This window comes from Plectrocnemia conspersa, unplaced genomic scaffold, assembly GCF_051122295.1.
Source record: "Plectrocnemia conspersa isolate PC_06_02 unplaced genomic scaffold, ASM5112229v1 ptg000012l, whole genome shotgun sequence".
Classification (NCBI taxonomy): Eukaryota; Metazoa; Arthropoda; class Insecta; order Trichoptera; family Polycentropodidae; genus Plectrocnemia; species Plectrocnemia conspersa.
In genome coordinates, this window is record NW_028277176.1 from 7,343,505 (window position 1) to 7,353,189 (window position 9,685).

Here is a 9,685-nt window from a genome sequence, read left to right on the forward strand (position 1 = left end):
TGAACAATATAACCAGGTGTCACTTTAAAGAAGTAACCCGCAGACGAGCTTTCAAGATATATAATAAATAATGCAATACCAGATCTAAAGGGAGAATAGTGCATAGTGTACGCAGGTATATATTATTATAAACTAGCATCGTTGCTGTTTAGAAATTAATGGGGAGTATGTGTTTTATATATTATTTTATCCTTGACTTTTGATTGTAAATATGTATTTAAAAAAAAAAAACACTTTTATGATTACATCATAATTTAGCTGAGATAACACATTTTTTCACAAATATTTACTCAATCTATTTATATGTAAAATTGTATCAATTGATGTTGATAACGATTGAATTATGTGATAGCACACATTATATATTGTGCTTTTTACTCTTACGATTATAATTTATATATAGTCCAAAATGCAATACAATTCATAGCTTTCAATAATTTAAAAGTATACTATCTATCATTGTCTTTTAAATTAAATTATAAACGAAAGTAAAAATGTGAGTGTGAGTATTTTTATAAATTTAAAATTATTAAAAAATCACAATACATATAAGGGGGAGGGGGATATAATAATTTGTATAAAATCAACGTGAAATTTCGCATTCGAATATTTATCAGATATTTTATTAATATATTTTAATCTTATATCGGTTTTGTTCAAAGTTTTGTGATAAAACCGATTTTCTTTCAGAGTTTTCCAGGAATCCTATGATGCAAAAAGTCAACGTCTTATAATAAAATTACATGAATAAACTTTACTCGTTGACAAAAATATATATATTTTAAAATATATTTATATTAAGTTTTAAATTAAATTAAATTAACAAAAAATATTCAATTGCATATTTTGATATATAAAACTGGTTTAGTAAAATAAAATGAATATTAAGATTACATACAATTTGGACACCCCTTTATTTATTTTTCAACTTATTCCCAATTAGGACTTTCGAAACCGTTTTTTAAATTTAAATCCAAAAATCCAAATTTTAAGGTAATAAAATAATAAAAATAAAGCATTAATATAAAATATTAATTACACACAAAATAACGTAAAATATACTAACTATTGCAAAAATAATAAAAAAAATCACTATGAACTACAAAGATAAATTTGCTATAAAAAATCTTAACTATCTAACTTTCACTTATTTTGCTCAAAAAACTATACTAATGCAAAACTTTAAAATTGCTTTATTTTTAAAAAAGTCATATAAATATAAAATACTTTAAGAAAATCATCAATCGTCAGCGATGTAAGTGAACTGTACTAGCAAACATATTTTACTGTTTATTTAGTAGATCTTTCGCAGATACTAGAAAGATTTCTTGCTTAAAAGATTGATATACATATGAATTAACACATTACGGTCCGCTCACGCGATTTCGCGTGATAGCGAAACTTCGCGATCAGTCCACTCACGCGTTTTTGAGAGTTAAAAATAATGTAATTAAAGTCTAAATATATCATGAAAAAGTAATAAAGATTTCAGAGTTGGCAATATAAACATATTTATAATTATTTTTGTAGCGTAAAAAAATCACATTTTGTCAAAACATATACATTTAAAATTACACAAAAATAGCCAAAGAAGATAATGATAATAATAATGGATTAATTTAATATTCAGATAAAAGTTCTAAAATTCTAATCTTAAAAGGGTTTCACGCAGCTGTTTAACTTTTGTAAGTTTGGCGTACCGACACTCGCTACTTAGCTAATATATTAATTGTAATAAAAAAATTCGAATAAATATACGAATTTTTATTTTTGGATAATTTTAAAAATATCTATAATACATACACAATTTTATGATCTTTAATTGTTTTCTAGTAATCTTAAAAGTAGGGTAGCAAAAATTTCTGCTAATATTACTGTAAAACTAAGAAAGTGCTAATTTTTTTATTAAAGTTATTCAGTTCTTTATACTACTTTTTTCAATTATTTATGCTTAAATAAATTATTTTTACTATTTATAACGTGTTTGCCATAAATGGAAATAAGTTGATGATTCATTTCAGAAATATTTTCTTCTTTACACCGAGAAAAATCAAAAAACATAGCACTAAACTGGGTTAAGAAATTTAAATGTATTTATATTATATTATATATAATTTATAATTTTAATATAAACTGCAAGCAAAACGTTGATTGTTTAACCACGTCACACGGACCCTAACAAAATCAGTAGTGTTGTCAATTTAATATATCTATAATATGTGGCAAACACCACCAATCGTTGTGATATATTTAAAATGTAAAAGATGCAAACAATCAAACAATAATGTATTCTTTTGTTTCTATGCACACCACTGTTTTAACAGCGGACCGCGTTGTCATGGTCACGAATAAAATACGTGATAGTAAACAAAAATAAAATACAAGTGATTTTAAACAGATTGGGATCATGAAAGAAAGTAGGTACAATAAATTTGCTATTTTGTGAAAATTTTCCGTCAAAGGCTTTCACGCTAGCATCTTGTTGCGCGTCCCATGTGGCCCTCGTCGTAATAAAGCGTTCTCGTTGTAAATGATATTGTGATAAACGTAAATAAAGTGATGGTTCTGGATCCCGACCCGCGTTGGGGGTGGTCAGTGTCAGGCAGGGGAGCCCGCAAAGCCTTACAGACGATACAATGGGTTGGGACATTTGTTTATCCTTAAGCGTTCACCCCAAAGCGCCCCCGGAGAGGAAAACGGACCCCCGGCCGGGAAATAGGGAAAACGCCCCCACGACCCAAAAAGCTCGCCCGAGCAACGATGAAAATTCATATCGAGATCGCGAAAGGAAAGTTAATCTTAAAGCTGAGTTTTTGATATTTTTACAAAAATAATTTTAAATCTCGGAAGTTCCTGGAGTATTGAGCACAGATTAAAAAAATCTGATAAATGCCTATATTAAGCTTGATAAACACTAGTATATTTAATGCATATATAAAAAAATAATACATTAGAGTCACTAGATAATATATACAAGAGCCTGCACTTCAATTTTGGTGCTTCAGATGCACGATCACATTATGTAGTCATATGTTTAATCTAATAATAATATTCCATAGTAATAGAGATATCATATTTGTTAGGACTTTCATTAGTATGAATCACTGTAAAATATTTTCATTTTACTGTGAAAAATCGTAGCTTCAGTTAATATCGATTTTATTTTGTAGCTTTTTTAACTTTTAAATTATCATAATAATGATGGGAAATTTATTTTATTTAACTTTTTTTTCTCAAAAGCAATATATTTACCTTAAAGATAAATATATAAAAAAATATATATTGAATTATGACAAATAAAATAAATTATAAGAGTTAAATATTTTTTTGTTAAATTAATAAGCTTAAAAAAATACATTTTATTATTTACATTTTTAAGAATCAAGGTTAAGTCGATGAAAATTTTAATTATATTTTTTTTACTAAATAATAATTATCTTAAATTTATAGTCAAGAACTCACAAAAATCTATATTAAATTAATCTAATAAATTACAAAAAGATACGAAGTGAGAACTCTTAAAAAAAATTTCCGTCCATTTGTTTCTCATTTGACGTAAAAATTTCCAATCTCGAGAAGATATTTTTAAATATTTCCCGGAATTCGATAAATATCTAATTTCGATTGAGAAAATCTGAGACGTACGTAAATTCTCAGTACGTGCAGATGAAACGTTACTATTTAAGAAGCTACGAATAAAACTATATTTAAATATTATGAAATTTAAAATAAACTAATATTTATAAGCTTTTCATTATTTTTTAATGATCGAAATAAAATGATTTTTTCAAAGGCGTTCGATAATAAGACATTTTTTATTTACCTTCATTTTTATGGGGTTGTAAAAATATCGCCAAGCCTCAAACTCTTACCCCCAGAAATAATCCAATTATAAAATCTAATCTCAATGCAATAAAATATCTGGAAGGAATTCGATTTGCAGTAAGTTTTATAACAACATATAAACACTTGAGATGGCCTGATATTTTTTATATTTTAATACATAACATTATATAAAAAAGGCTGAGTCATGGGTTTGTTTATTGACTTTTTCTTATTTTCTCCAAACTTCACGAATCATGGGTTTTATTTATAAATTACTAAATCGATAGTACAATTATTTGTTTGCATGCCTAAAACTTTTTCAATCTTAAAAGCAAATTAAACGACAGGTGTGTTTATTTTCTAATATATTCGTAAAAAATATTTATCCATAAAACAGGTATTATTGGTCAATTTGTTTCGCTTGACCTTAATACGCATTATATGTATATTGCTATTAATTGAATAAAATAAATTTAATTAATTAATTACTTAGACTTCGTATAATTTATCTGCTATTCATGAATATATTATATAAACGCATACAGGGTGGCAGAAAAAGTAAATTGATTGTGAATTGTTTTTATTTTCCTTGCTTGCTTTTCTTAATTCTTTCTTAGATTGCATTGATATTTTCCTGATTAGTTTTTATTTTAGCGTTTTGATAGTTCAGGATCCTGGATCTATTTTTTAGTTTTTCAGCTCGCTACTTTTTTCTCTTATGCCAAATTTTTGTTAAATGATAGATGTCTTTTCTTTGAATTTAACTTGTATCTAGTAATGGTTTATATCGGCATGTGCTTCTTTGTATGTTTTGACATTGTTTATAGAATTTGCTCTTCTTTAAGATACAAGGACATGATCTATTTTTTTACATGGTGTGCTATCTGGTATTTTACATGTACCTTTATGTATGTTCTTATGTAGGAAGCACGTGCTAATCACTAAATTATTAGCTGCCACTAAGTAGCATAGTCGTTCACCATTTTCATTAGTATTTTATTGTAAACTATATCGTCCTGCCACTTCTACTATATATTGAATATATATCCTATATATTTAATATACAGTACGTATGTGTAAACATATACATTCATATTATTCGTTGCTTTACTGGTAATGCACAAAGAGATTATATTTTTTTAATTTTGTTTAACTTTAGATTTATTCTGTATTTAAAAAAAATAATGCGCTAAGTTTTAATAGCAGATAACATTGAATTTGTGAAAACAATTTTTTAAAATCTATTTTTAAATTTAATGGTTGAAATTAGATATTAATATTTAGGATTTTCAATGATAGTCATGATGGTTCTATCTATAAAAATCTATTTAACAATTTCAATTCATTTGAAAATAGGTTTACAGCTTAGCTAAATATAACCAAAAGAAAACATTTTATATTATTGAAAGTTAGATTTGAAACTTAGATATTAAAAGATAAAACTAAATATTGTATTTAATTTAAGATTAGGTTTAAAACTTAGCTAGATAATAATATAACTAAACACTGTACAGTGAAATCTCAGTATAGCAAAGCTCACGGTACCGAAGAAAAAAAATCGTTTTACTGAAAATTCGTTACATTGAATGTAAGGAAGATGATATATATGACTTTGCCCCTTTTTGATAAAAATGAATTTTTTAATGAAAATTTTAAAAATTCTCTAAAAAATATAACTTTAAATTGCCAACCTTCGCCAAAATTTAATTACACATTTTTTTTTCTGTATGAAGAAGCCAATACAAATCCACATTATTTATAATATATTTAAAATCCCTTATAAATTAAAAATATTTTTTTTAGAACTTGATGATTTTTAATACAATTTAAATCGATAAAATCAATTGCTTAGTTCGTTCTCAAGCGCGGCAAAACCGGGACTTCCCTTAAATGTCAAATTTGCTTACTTATGGCAACTCTTGTCATCTGTCACACAGTGTGTGTCACAGCAAATGTTATAATCACAGCAATTTTCTTACAGAGTGTTATTTGAAGATGATTCAAATGGAGTTGCACTTGGAATTATAGACAATATATACAAAACTTTAAATTATGAGTGTGCCAGTAAGTGTTTGGTTATATGAATAATATATCACGGCTATTCTAATAAAATTACTATTGACTATCTAGGATCTAATATTAAAAGACAAACAGCAGTGATTTGGCAATTAAACATATACATAGCAAAGTTAATTAAACATATTACAATGGTAGTAATAATGAAAAATCTCATATTAGCGTAAGCAAAAAGTTACATTTTACCCACTATATAGTATCGTTTACAGTTAATTTTCAGAAGCAATGAAAGATCTAATAACATTTACGTATGGCAAACAATTAAAATATGACGTATTGCGACAACTTTGAAGAAGAAAAAGAGATGCGAATCTACGTGTTTAATCCTCTACCGTAACTTCCGTTAATTTTGTAGTTAATATTAGTAGTAATAATGTGTTTAATGTTTTGAATAATTTTTCAGAAGCAATGATAGAACAATTTGACGATCTATATGGCTACAACGTAGAATTGGTATATATAATCAAAATGTGAATCATCTCAGCAAGTATTATCTTTTTATAAAGAACATACCATATAGGTTTGATGTAACTGAATATCCTGAATTTGGCTGTTCCGAAAAAGAAATGATTGCACGGAAGAAAAATTGATAAAAAACCATGACATAGATACATATTTTGCCACATCGGAATTAAAAATTACCCACTCATAGATATTTTGGCTATCGAATATTCCAGGTATGCAATCACATATTTATAATCATCCAAGAAACTACACATTGCGAGTCATCGCTCAGAATGGAACGATCTATGTGAATTTTTTTCGCTGCAATAATGGTTTTAATTTATTTTGTTTATATACAACAAAATACTCACTACCCTAAATATTATCACTATATGGCACAAAAAACGTAAAAATCAAAAAGTCGAGATCCAATGACTGAAATATTAGGACAAATATAAAATTAATTTAAAAATGCAATTATAGCGAGCAATAAGATGACTATGCAAAAATAGAACCAAACTTCTTCGGCTAAATAACCGACTGCATCACAATCATCGTGAAAGATAGAGCCTCACAAATATCAATAGATAAAAAAATACGTTTTATTAACATTTATTTTTATAGTTCCAGTAATTATATTCAATCAAATTTAGCGAATATGTGTATTAAATGAGACGCAATGATAATTTTAATGTATTGTAAAAAGAAAAACTCACTTTTCGGCCTCGGAGCCCGTCGACGGGAATTCAAAATTTGAAGATTCCATTACGAAGATTGTTTATCTAGTTTAATTAATGTTTTCTTATAATCATTACACACATTATGTATATATTTCATTTTCATAGTTATAACATACCTAGTTAATTTGCAACCAGATTATTTATATTCAGTCAAATCGAACAACGCACATGACGAATTAATGATAATTACTGTCGCGTAGCAAAATTTTACTAATAAATAATAATTATTTAAAACCGTTATCACGTTACTGTCAGCCATCTTGTTTTATATTTGAATGCTTATTTTTCATTGGTCGAAACAACGGAATGCATTACCGATAGCTCGGAAAGCAATGAAGCAAATTCAAATTCAAATTTATTTTTATTATCAGATTGTTGATCTGTTATTTTACGAATATTTTAAAAATTATTAATTTATCGACCATAATAATTTTGTAACCACTGCCCCTATTATAAAAATTTAGGAATCATCCAGATGACGATGATTTTATAGAATTATTGTTTCAAAAATAGAAAGATTTGCGGCCCGTATTTTCAAAAATAGTTTTTCATACAATATAGTAAATTAATGAAAATCAAAAGTCGTCTTATTGATTTTTATTAGTACTCATAGACAATACAATAAAGGATACGCGTATGAAGTATTTTTAGAAGTACCCGAATGCGATGAAGGTTGGTTAAAAACTTATTATTGTTTGAAACATGAACTATACATAAACAGAAACGGATAATTCAAAATTTGACCTTATTGCTTATTTTATGAAGACGATAATAGTTACTACATATATTAAATTTCTAATGATCATAAAATGTAGTTTGTTTTTTCTTAAAAGCAAAGTTATGTCCTGTCTTATATTAATATTGAATATAGACATCACTTGTATTATGTGTTTAATGTATATATATGTATAAATACTACTACTAATATTCAACTGTATGTGATCTCAATCGCTACAATTCGAATTAATACAATCATTGGACGCAATACAAACGTTACGCAATGGGATAAGTAGCTTACGAAACACCGGGTGTACTATATGTACATAAGTATATGTATATAATACATCGACGGCGAGCGAAGTGTTCGGCAGCGGAAGTAGTGCGTCCGCTCTTCTTCTTCCTTCTTCCTTCCGTCGATGCGAATCGCGGCCGAAGTCGTTTTAGAATTTTTTAAAACCAATAAAGAGAGAGAGAAGGGGGTGGGTGGCAAGGCGCTCGGTTGTGGGTGGTCGGGCGGGTTGCGCCTCTCCCGACCGCGGGGTGAAAAAAAATCAATGCTTGCATTTTATGGGTGGTGCGTGTGACAGATCTGTCGCCATGGCGACGGCCGAGGGAAGCTGCAGCGGGCGGGGTAGGGGGGTGGGGGCGGAGGCGTTGGGGGGCACCGCGATGCCTGCTGATCGATATTACGCACTTTTATTGTTGTAAGGACCGACGCTCCAGGATGTGTCCTCTGGCACGGCCAACATCACCCCTGTGCGCTGTGTACAGACGCCATAGGGTGTTCGTGAAGTGTTTGATGGATGCACATACCTACAATTTGCACGAGTTATTTATATTATTTATTTCAATTTTTTGATGAAAACAAATACTTTCTCCTAAAGAGACTCCTGTGCATATAAAGCATTGGTTCTTAACCTATTTAGTGTGACGCACCACCTCATTAAAATATGTGTTACCATTTTTTAAATTAGGAAAATACATTTATTGCAAGATATATTTTTTATTTAAAAATACATATGTATATACATACATATTAAAAAAAAATAATGGTTACACACGATATACTCGGAGGACGGTTGTACAAATAAAACGACATTTAAGTCTATTGTTATTATTTACCGTCAGTGATTTATGATCGCTTGTTATCCATCGTTTGATGGTTAGAACCGCTAGTACGAGACGTGAGTAGATTTCGGTACCAATTAAACAAAATAATTTATTTGATAAAGTAATTAATATTTAATATCGTTTTAAAAGTTACAAACGATATTTATTATTTGCTGTTGCAAATATGAAACAGCAAATTCTGCATGTACAATTAGGTGATTCATAAATAGAAGGTTATAAAATTTGCATTGAAATTCTATGATGCTTTTAAGTTTATAATCCGCGAGAATTGACAATGGAACTTTATAAATTTTATGTTAATCCTTCGAATCTAATTGATACATATTTTTGTTGATCTTCAGAAAAAAACACTAAACCGTCAGATTAAAAGCTTACTCCCACTTATTACACTTGACCTACATCTGGAACCTCTTCCACTGCTCATGCAGTGTATTTTGATTTACTCTCTAGAGTACACGCGTGACGCTGAAAATTTTGCTCGTTTACTTTACAAGTTAAAAAAACGTTAAAAATTCACATGAATTTTATTCGATCGTTATTACAATGCTAGTTCTATGCCTCGAATTAAGTGATATTTCTTGGAACGCATCTACCGCGTAAATCAAAGTATGCGTAAAAAATTTTTGCAACCACATAATATAAAATATTTTTATTATTATCACAATAATGACATAAAAATAATTTATAATATTTATTTTCTTACTAAACTTAAAATCTATATTACAAAAAAAAGCGACTTGAAAAATAAA